The sequence below is a fragment of the Nicotiana tabacum genome, chromosome 17, assembly GCF_000715075.1.
Source record: "Nicotiana tabacum cultivar K326 chromosome 17, ASM71507v2, whole genome shotgun sequence".
Classification (NCBI taxonomy): domain Eukaryota; kingdom Viridiplantae; phylum Streptophyta; class Magnoliopsida; order Solanales; family Solanaceae; genus Nicotiana; species Nicotiana tabacum.
This window is the reverse complement of record NC_134096.1, coordinates 86,311,447-86,322,178: the sequence shown is the minus strand read 5'-3', so window position 1 is coordinate 86,322,178 and position 10,732 is coordinate 86,311,447. Positions and strand designations below refer to the sequence as shown.

Genomic DNA, 10,732 nt, shown 5'->3' with positions numbered 1-10,732 from the left:
TACTCGGACAAGATTAGGCTTGGCACTTACTGGGTACCGCTGTGGTGTACTCACGCCCTTTCCTGCACATGTTTTTCGTGTACAGATCCAGGTTCTTCTTACCAGCCTCGTCCTTAGTTGCATTCGTTGCTGTTTTCGAAGAACTTCAAGGTACATATGCATGCGCCCGCAGATCCTCGGAGTCCCCCTCTATCCCCCTATGTTGATTCTTCTCTTATTTCTATAGACACTGATGTATAGAACAGTTAAAACTCCGTAGAAGCTTGTGACTTACGGTGTTCTAGGTCTTGGGAGTGTTTTGTATATTTCGAGAGTTGATTATTGTATAGGCCGAGCGGCATCTCAATTGCGTATTAAAATATATGTTACTGTTAGTTGTTAATTTTCATGTTTTTCATTTCATTTACGCAAGTGTTAAGCTTACCTAGTCGTAGAGACTAGGTGTCGTCACGACGATTCACGGAGGGAGAATTTGGGTCGTGACAGATTTGAAGGTCAAGTTGATATCAGAATTTAGTAAAATTGGTATGGTTGGACTCGTGGTTGAATGGACTTTCGGATTTTGTAACTTTTGTCGGGTTCCGAGATGTGGGTCCCATGGGCAATATTTGAGTTAAATTTTGGATTTTATTGGAAAATTAGTATTTTCTTATGAAATTAATTCCAATAATTTGTATTGACTGAATCAAATTAATTGTGGCTAGATACGAGATTTTCGGAGACCAGTTCGGAAGGCAAGGGCATAGCGAAGTAAGAAATTATGCGGCTTGAGATAAATAACACTTCTAATCTTGGTTTTGAGGGTATAATTCCCTAAATTACATGTGGTATGAATTGTATTGGAGATGATGCACATGCTAGATGACGGGCGTGTGGGCGTGCATCATGGAAATTGTGACTTAAATTGATTCCATGGAGATTGCATAATTAAATAAATGCCATTATCCTCATATCCTCCACGTGTTAGAGAAATTGAGCTGAGACTTATGTTAAAGATCATGTTTAGGCTACACGCCTATATATTTTGGGACCCACATGGGTCGAATAGTTGTTGAATTAATTGTTTAAATTTATAATTTTGTACTCAGTCACATCTATCACTTGCATATCATATCTCAGTCTCTGTTGTCATTCATTGATACTTCATATCATCATGTCGGTTTGATTTTTTATATCATTGAGAGTCCGAGAGACTGGAGATTCTGAATGATAGTTATGTTTATTTATTTATGCCTGGATCTGGCTATTATAGCGCTTGGGCTAAAGGAGCCCCTCCAGAGTCTGCACCCCCACATTGAGCTTAGTTGATATATATATTTGGGATGGATCTTGCCATAGATATATATTGAGGGATGAATCTTCCCCGAAGCATTTATATTGAGGGATGCATTTTCCCTGGACATGAATCTTGTCTGAATCATTGATATTCGGGGATGGATCTTCCCCTGAGCTGGATTGGTCGTATACTATACTGAGTGACTGACTGTCAATTGATGGATATACATATATATAATTGGGATGGACCTTCCTTGGGTTGGATTGGCCATATACAGTACTGAGTGATTAATTATTTAAATTTGTGAGTACACAGAGTTTTCACTAAGGTGCATCACATACAGTATGTACATTGACATGTAGATACAGAGATGTCATATTTCTCGTATTGTTCAGAATTGATATGTTTTATTTGTACTGAAAGTAACTGTTGAACTTGAAAGCGTACCTACATTTATGTATTGTTATTTTTATACTGGACCGTACCTGCTGAGCTCGTCACTACTTTCAGCCCAAAGGTTAGTCTTGTTACTTATTGAGTTGGTTGTACTCATACTACACTTTGCACCTCGTGTGCAAATCTGGGTGCTCCCGGATACGGCAACTGTTAGATCTCAACGTGTTATCAGTTGGAGACTATCAAGGTAGCTACTTGGAGTCCGCTGACCTTGGCTCTCTTTCTTTCAATTATTGTATTGTTCTATACTTTCAAACAGTGTTTTTGTCAGTCAGACTTTGTATTCATATTAGATGCTCATATACCCAGGGACACCGGGTTTTAGGAGTATATTTTACATCAGTATGTGGGATTTTTCAATTAAATGTATATATTATCTCTTCAAACTTAAAAGAAATTGTGGCTTATTGATATAGGCGCCATCACGACATGCGTATTTTGGGTCGTGAAAAAAACATTAATCCGAACACATGCTACTTCATCTTCTCCTTCTTCGGGCTCGTCCCTTAATCGGCAGATCAAGTCCTAAGGCATAATACCGGAGCCCTCCTTGGGCTTGCAAGACTTCCTCGCCAATTTTTTTCTTTTCTTAGACCGGAGAACTCGGGGCCTCATGGCAACGTCCTTCCCGAGGCCTACAAAGGGGGAAAAGGGAGATAAGCCAAAGAAAAAGATCAAATGATAACTGTTCTAAGAAAGAAACTTACCATGATTGCGGGCCTCACATCGACCCTTTGACAATTCCATCCAAGCACGCTCGGAGTATGGTCTCTGCAACACCAGACCTTCAAACCATTGTTTAAGTTCCGTAATCGGTTCCGACATCTGGGCCACAGCTGTAACAACATAGAAAAAGTGGATAAAGAAAATGAAAAACAGAAGCCACAAAATTGAACATTCAAAGGGGAATATTACTCACGATTCATATTCCATTTTTCAGGAAACGACATGTCTTCGGCAGGGACTAGGTTCGAAGTCTTGATTCGAACAAATCGGCCCATCCAACCTCGGTCACGGGTCTCATCTATGCTCGAGAATGGGGCTTTGGAGGATCGGCGGGCAAGCTTGATTATCCCCCCTCGATAAAGTCGGGGACTATAAAAACACATAAGGTGATCGAGGGTAAAAGGACACCCCTCGATTTTACTCGAGAAGAATCAGAGGAGAATCACTATTCTCCAAAAAGAAGGGTGGATCTTTCCAAGGGTCACGTCATATCTCTTGCAGAAAGCGACGATGACAGGGTCTAAAGGACCCAACGTAAAGGGGTAAGTGTAAACACTTAAGAACCCCTCCATGTGGGTAGTAATTGATTCTTCAGGCGATAGGATTACCACATGCTTTTCGCCCCAGTTGCATTCCTTTTTTACTTTGTCGAGGATTTTCTCGGTGATGGAACACATGTACCTCGAGATCGGCTCACATCGGCCCGGTACTGAGGAGGCTTTTTCGAGCTTAAAGTCAATGATGATGGAGCACCCTACAGGAATGGATTCCTCAGGGTGGGGCTCCGTCGTATCCTCACCGACGACAGGTCGCAATGAAGAAACAGTTTCCTTTTGCGGCCCTATTTTGGAGGTTTTCGCCATTGATGAACAAGAAAAGAGAGAATTAGGATGATATGCGGTATAATTGGGGTTCTAGAAATTTGGGTCTAAAAATTATGTAGCAAAGGGTTCTTCTGAGGAAGATGCAAGAATAAAGAAAAAGCTTTGAGTGTAAAGTTTGAATGAAAAAAAGATTGGGCTATTATAGGTGGTTGGCGACGGTTCGGAATCAATAATGGTCGACCAACAACTGACAGGTAATTAATACCTTGATAACTGAACCGATGGGACGTTTCATCGCATACGTCATAATCGGGCTCGTCGCTGACGTCATTACCCATCAAGTTGGAGTTTGGAAGTTTATATCGTTTCTCGCCATCTTTTCTAGAAATGAGGGGACTATCTGTATACGGTCAAAACCGAGTTTGCCTTTCATATGACTAATCGAGACTGGAACATGATAGATTAAAGTTCAACTTCGTGTAATATTGAGCTATGATGCGAAGTTAGGTTGCCAAGCTCGTAACTCAAAGACCGACCAAGATCAAGATCGGTCAAGATTGAGACCGAGCAAAATAGAGACAGATCGAGATCGGCGAAGATTGAGACTGAGTAAAATAGAGACTGATCAAGTGCATAATAGGTCAAGATCGAAACCGAACCAGAAAACAAAAAAAATGGTATATCCGTAATTTGGGAGAGAATCTCGGCAGAAATCCTGACATATATCAAGGAGAGGCTAATTAATTAATCTATTGTAGTTAATTAAAGGGCAAAAGCTAACTGATTTATTTGGTTTGCATTTATTTCTTTTGTAGTTAATTATAGTGCTGATATATATATATATATATATATATATACATTTTTCGGTTTGTATCAAGTTATATCACATATTCTTAAAGCCGCGTATAAATTCAATTTTTATCCATTTTTTAGGATAAACACACACACACATATATATATATATATATATATATATATTGGGTACCTATTTAGGACCATGCCTACAAATATCCAGCAATTCAACTGCCAAATGCAATGAATAATCCCATCTTTCTACATCTACGAATTGTTAAGTATATGAATCTAAATGCTCTTCTACTTCAGTATATAGATATGCATGCCTATCATGCATAAATGGTGTTAAGGAAAAATAAAATCTATATAGATGAAGAGCAGAACACATACGTGATATGAGACAGAAGAAACTGTCACTACAACATTTTAGACCTTTAACCACTCTTGAAAAGTGTGGTCTAAACTACCAAAAAGTGTAGCATTTAATTAAAGGTAACACTTTTCAACTTTAGGCAACATGTTTCAGGGATGGCCTAAACGAGCGTAACATTTTTCCTAAGGCCACGCTTTACGAGTGTTGCTTTAGAAGCTACGCTTCAAAAGTGTGACCTATACGGTACATAAGCCACGCCTGTACATACCCTTATAGCAACGCTTTTTAACTCCTACAACAACACTTTCAAAGTGTAGCCTTTGGTACCTTATAGACCACACTTTTCATGCGTGGCTTTGCAGGAACCTTGTAAATTGCTACCTTTCTTATAAAAATAATTTTTATAATATATTCGATAATCATATTTATTACCAAACATATATAATATTATCATATATTTTGTGATCATTTTTAAAGTATAAAGATCTCTAACACCGCATTAAATAATAAATAACCAAAAAATATTCATGGGTACGCTTGCTATCAACTTCCAATATATATACATATATTTCGTGTACCATATTTCTAAAATACAACAAATTGTTTAAAGGTGCGTCCTAACAATGAACTTTAAAAAAATGAATATATGTATCATGATAATATTTTAAACACATCAATCGGCTAAAGCTAGCATCTATTAGAAACCTCATTTGCTATCCCCTTAGCTACATGTAACTTATCTGATACATGGCCGGTTTAAGTCCATTCACATCATCTCCTGATTTTGCAAGTGATACGTTTTTGTAAGCTTGACCTCCACATTAATTTAAGCTACATGTAAGATTTTCTTGTTCAAACCAGCTGAAACTTCTAAATGTTTCTGGACCTTAATAGCATGTTTGGCCAAGCTTTTTTGGGAGAAAAAAATGTTTTTGGGAAGAAGCAAAAGAAGTTTCTGAGAAGCAGAAGCAGTTTTGACTTTTCTTCTTACCAAGAATACCCTTAACAAAATATAGTATATACCAAAATAACCGTTAAACCTAATACTTAGGATATTAATGTATACATATTTCTTATTATTTTTAGGATAACTTTCTAATATATAGTGACTTTAAGGGTGAATGATTTTATATTTATTGAATGATTTTTAATATATTCAACTTACATTAAAAGAATTAAGTACTTTTAAATTTTATTTTCATATTTTACTTAAATAAAATGAAAAGATTTAATTATTGCCTATAATAACAAATTTTTGAGATTATTTATTTACTTATAATATTAACTATTAAGTAAATATATTCATGTCCTTATTTGTAATTTGATACTTAAAAGCAATTTCTGAAAAGTTTGGCCAAAAATAAATTATTATTCAAAAGTGTTTTTCAGAGTGATTAGTCAAACATAAATTGCTTCTGTCCCACAAAAAACTTATAAAAGAAAGAAATAATGTCAAATGTTTAGTTAGAAACATTATTGGATGCATTCCTTTGTTTATGGAGAAATAGAAAAAAGAGAGAAATATTAAATGTACCCATAGATGCCCAAATGATCCAATTTGTAGACTGAACTTTACACCAGCTATGCATCTCAAAGTGCACCACACTTACTCGACAAGATATACCAGTTTGAAGATCGATCTTCGCACCAAAATAGCAAGCTAAATTGCACCAGATCAATCCCTTTTATGCACCAGGATAAGGAGCTATATTGCACCAGATCAGTCCACAAATTACACCAGCACTGTGAATGTCTTGTGCATGCTGTCAACGTTTCTCTGGAACAAGATCTAAAATTTTTAAATGAAACAAGTAGCATACTGAACGATGACTGCATTTCAGCTGAAGAGGATTACTAAAAGATCAAAAATTTGGTCAACAAAAGAGACAATATGATCATTAAAATGAAGCACCCAGGATCGAGTGTCAATGGCATCAACCGTTCTGTGTTTTAAGTAGTTCTGCACATTTATTATCAGCAGACAGTCTATTGCCATGACCTTAACAGTCAAAGGGATATTTAATTGAGAAAACTTCCTCAAAAAGCATCAAGCATGATTGAAACACACTACTCTTAGACCACAAAGTTAAACAGAACATGATAAATAAAGAGTTATAAAGACCTTAACATGATTGAAATAAACAGAAAATGATAAATGGAAAAAGAACCCAAAGAGTGACAAAACTATTTTTCATCATGTCCCTCACAAATTAAGATAACAATTAATGACATAGTGGAGTGGAAGAAACACACTACTCTTAGACCACAAAGTTAAATGTATGTTTTACCTTCTCTTAAAATGCTATTAAATAGGGACAAAATAATAAAAATTATTACGAGATACTGAACTAGTCAAAGCGTGACACAACAAAGCAAAGCAAGACTACTAAAGGCAAAGGAAATGGTGCAAACAAATGAACTAAAATAACTTATATGAGAACAACAAGACAAAGAGATTAATCATCTATAATACTAACATAATGTAGTTTCTCTTTCTTTTCTTGAGAATTGTAAAAACACAAAGTAGTTAATTGATCAGTTATCAAATCAACCCAACAAGTATGTTTAATTTTTATACCTGGATGGCATGCTTATGTGTCTGAAGATCTCTGTACTTCTTGGTCAGACCATGGCCTATAAAAAAATAAAACAATCAAAACTGGTTTAAAGCTTCAGGTTCATGCCACCAGAATTGTTTCTCCGTTAGATTTGTAAACTCATCTATAACATAAATTCTAAACGGACTTGTGTAGTCTTGAAATATTCGAGTTCTTCAATGAAAAACAGAAGCTTTTAGTTCTATTCAAGTCAATCAAGTTGAGTTCCACTAAAGAAATGTGGTTTAGCTAAATTCGTGAGTTTCACAATACTTTATCATTTAAGTGGACATTTCAAATATCCTCGGCAATCCCCAACTCTTCCTTCATTATCTAGAACAAGCAAAAGAAAATTAAAGAAATATAAACAAATGCATTTTCAAAAATATAAAAATATTAAAATGTAGGTGAATATGTTAGACAATAAAGCGGTATAAAAAATTCTAATAGAACGATTTCAAACCTCTTATGCGAAACCCACAACAAATCTATCCATACACAGATACATTAAAAGATCTACAAGTCGTCTAACCCATGTTTTCCCCAAATTAAGAAGAAAGGCACAGTATTCCGTGAAAAATTCATTTACTCTACATTCAGAAGCAAATTTAAATAATAGAATTTCTTCAATTAAATGCAAGTACCAAATAAAAGTAGTAAATGCCTAGATAAATCGAGTACTGACTTGAACAAATTCTCTATTGGTTTCAACAAAATCGATAAAACTCGAATACCGAACCTTTCTTGTTGTCTGGAGAAGCTGAGTGAAGTAAATCAGATCTTCTTCTGAAGATCGTCGCCGACTACGTGCCATCGACAATCCCATCTTTTGAAAAATCGAGTGCAGAAAAAGTTTTCTTCGTGGGTTTCAAGCCCTAGACCTAGAGTGAGGGGGAAGCTATGGAAAATTTTAGGGGGAATAGTTTAAGTGGGAAAGTTTTGTATGAATTTCCTAAAACTTTTAGACCACGTTTGGACAGTGTTGCATTTAAATATACCAAAAGTAATGCTAGTAAAGTGTAGCTTCATACGTAGATAAGCCTTCTCAAAAGATTTTACATTAAGGGCCCGTTTGGACATAAAATTTGGTTAAAGATTTTTTCAAAAAAAATTCTAACTTTTTTCGAAATCAGCGTTTTTCATAAAATTTTTAATTTTCACTTGAAGATACATTTTGAAAAACTGCAAAAAGCTGCTTTTTCAAAAAATTTACACAAATCACTCACAAAACTTCAAAAACAACCCAAACTGAAATTTATGTCCAAACACAACTCTAAATTTCAAATATCATTTTCACTTGAAAAAAAATTTCACCATTTTTCCGAATTTTACAATTCTTATGTCCAAACGTCTACTAAGCAATGCATATAGTGTGTAGTCTTTGTACATAAAGAGCACGTTTTATGAGTGTTACCTAAAATGCGTTGCAAAAAGCTTTTAATAAAGGTGTAACGACTTAGTCGGTCATTTTGAGTATTACAACTCTGTTTCCCCATTTACTGCTCAATTTGTGCTTTACAATTATTGTGTGACTTGCCGGGGTGATTAATTTGGGTCCGGTGAAGTTTTAGGAATCAATTGGAACACTTAGTTCGAAGGTTTAAAATTAAGTTGAAATAGTGACCGGATGTCATCTTATATGTAAACGACCCCGGAATAGAGTTTTGATGATTTCAATAGCTTCGTATGGTAATTCTGAACTTAGGAGCGTGTCCGGAAATATTTTTTAAAGTCCGTAGTAGAATTTGACTTGAAATGAAAAAAGTTAAATTTTTGGGAAGTTTGACCGGAGAGTTGACTTTTAGATATCGGGGTCCAGTTCTGAAAATTTTCATAGATCTTTTATGTCTTTTATGACTTGTGTGCAAAATTTGAGGCCACAGAATTGATTTGCTAGGTTTCGTCATCGAATGTAGAAGTTGGAAATTCTTAAGTTCCTTAAGCTTGAATTGGGGTATGGTTCATGGTTTTAGCGTTGATTTATGGGATTTGAGGTTTCAACTAAGTTCGTATGATATTTTAGTACTTGTTAGTGTATTTTTGTTTTTAGGCAAATATACTACTAGGCATGCCTATTAGTGATTTTATTAATAAAAAGAAAAAAGGAAGCCACAACGGAAAAGTACAAAATAAGGGGGCTAGCTACGGTAGTGTTGCCTCTATGCCTTGGCTATATAATCACTCATCTGCGCCTCCATTGCCTAATGACAGCCTCATGTAGAGGATCATGGTGTAGTTGCCGGCAAAAGTCTCACGAGGGCATATAATCTCATAGCCGCTTGGATCTTCCCAAAGGCATAGGAATATAGCACACACTTACTGTGTTAGATCTTACCTTACAAATCCTATTGAGGCATGAACAACTTCATTTACTAGCAAGCATGTAAAAAAATAAGAACTCGCATGAACTAGCACTAACATTTACTTGTTAGTGTATTTGGTTAAACAACTGTTGGAATTTTTCTGCTGGAAAAATCGAGGCTGGACAAAATCGAGGTCATAAAAATCGAGGCCATGAAAATCAAGGTCAGGAAATCGAGATCATAAAAATTGAGGTAATGAATATCGAGGTCATGAAAATCGAGGCCACACCTGGACAGAAACTTTAAGCTATAAAAATAGAGGTTTCGTCCCATTTTCCATTTTTGACAAATTGGAGCTTGGGGAGAGGCGATATTTGAGAGATTCTCAAGGAAAAACATCGGGGTAAGGGATTCTAACTCGGATTTGATTAATATACACGAATATATCATTGTTTTCATCATTTAATTAGTGTTTTGAGATGGAAATTTGGGGAAAATGAGGAAAAGTTCTTGTGCTAGAATTTTGAGGTTTTGAATGAGATTTTGTTATCAAATTTGAGTAAATTATGTATGGTTAGACTCGTGAGTGAATGGGCTTTCCGGGTTTGAGCCAATTTTGGATTTTTGGCTATAATTTTATATTTTCTTGTGGAATTGATTCCTCTAGCCTATATTGATTGTATTGTACTGCTTGTGGCTAGATTCGGGATGTTTGGAGACCGATTTGAGAGGCAAAGGCATTTTTGAGTAGAGTTTTACTCGGATTGAGGTAAGTAACACTTCTAAATTTGATTGTGAGGGTATGGATCCCCGAATTTGGTGTTATATAAATTTCTTGGAGGTGACGCACACGATAGTTAACGAGAGTGTGGACGTGCACCATAGAAATTATGACTTGGAATAAATTCTGTGGAGTTGAAAAATTACAGAATCATGTTATTATCCATGTATCCTCCACGTGTTAGAGAAATGTAGTTGAGGCTCCTATTAAAGATCATGTTTAGGCTACGTGCCGATATTTTAGGACCCATGGGGTCGAGTTGTTGTTGAATTGATTGTTTTAACTTGTAATTCCATACTCAGTCATGTTCATTCATTTCATATTATATCTCAGTCTATGTTGTTATTTATTGATACATTATATGATCATTTTAGGCTGATTTACATGATATTTTGAGCCCAAGAGACTGGAGAGATTGATGACTGAGTGAGGCTGAGGGCCTAATTGTGAGGATATTTATGGGATTGAGTTACGCGCTGCAGGCCATATTTGCTAGATATTTATGGGATCGAGTTGCGCGCCGCAGCATGCCATATTGGCTTTATATAATTATTATTTTTACATGGATCGGGGCTGCCCGCCAGCAGCAGGCCTTATAGGC

General features: G+C 35.9%; 2 long non-coding RNA genes across 2 annotated transcripts; both read right to left on the bottom strand.

Annotated features, from left to right (window-relative positions):
- Positions 1 to 1,445: 1,445 nt before the first annotated feature.
- LOC107825120 (uncharacterized) lies at positions 1,446 to 4,517 on the bottom strand. The gene is made up of 3 exons (XR_012700983.1): positions 2,652 to 4,517; positions 2,440 to 2,568; positions 1,446 to 2,367 (listed from the first exon to the last, which is right to left on the bottom strand). It is a non-coding gene; the product is annotated as an uncharacterized LOC107825120 (long non-coding RNA).
- A 470-nt stretch (positions 4,518 to 4,987) lies between these two features.
- Positions 4,988 to 7,926, bottom strand: LOC107825121 (uncharacterized). The gene is made up of 3 exons (XR_001656993.2): positions 7,787 to 7,926; positions 7,029 to 7,084; positions 4,988 to 6,227 (listed from the first exon to the last, which is right to left on the bottom strand). It is a non-coding gene; the product is annotated as an uncharacterized LOC107825121 (long non-coding RNA).
- Between the last annotated feature and the right edge of the window lie 2,806 nt (positions 7,927 to 10,732).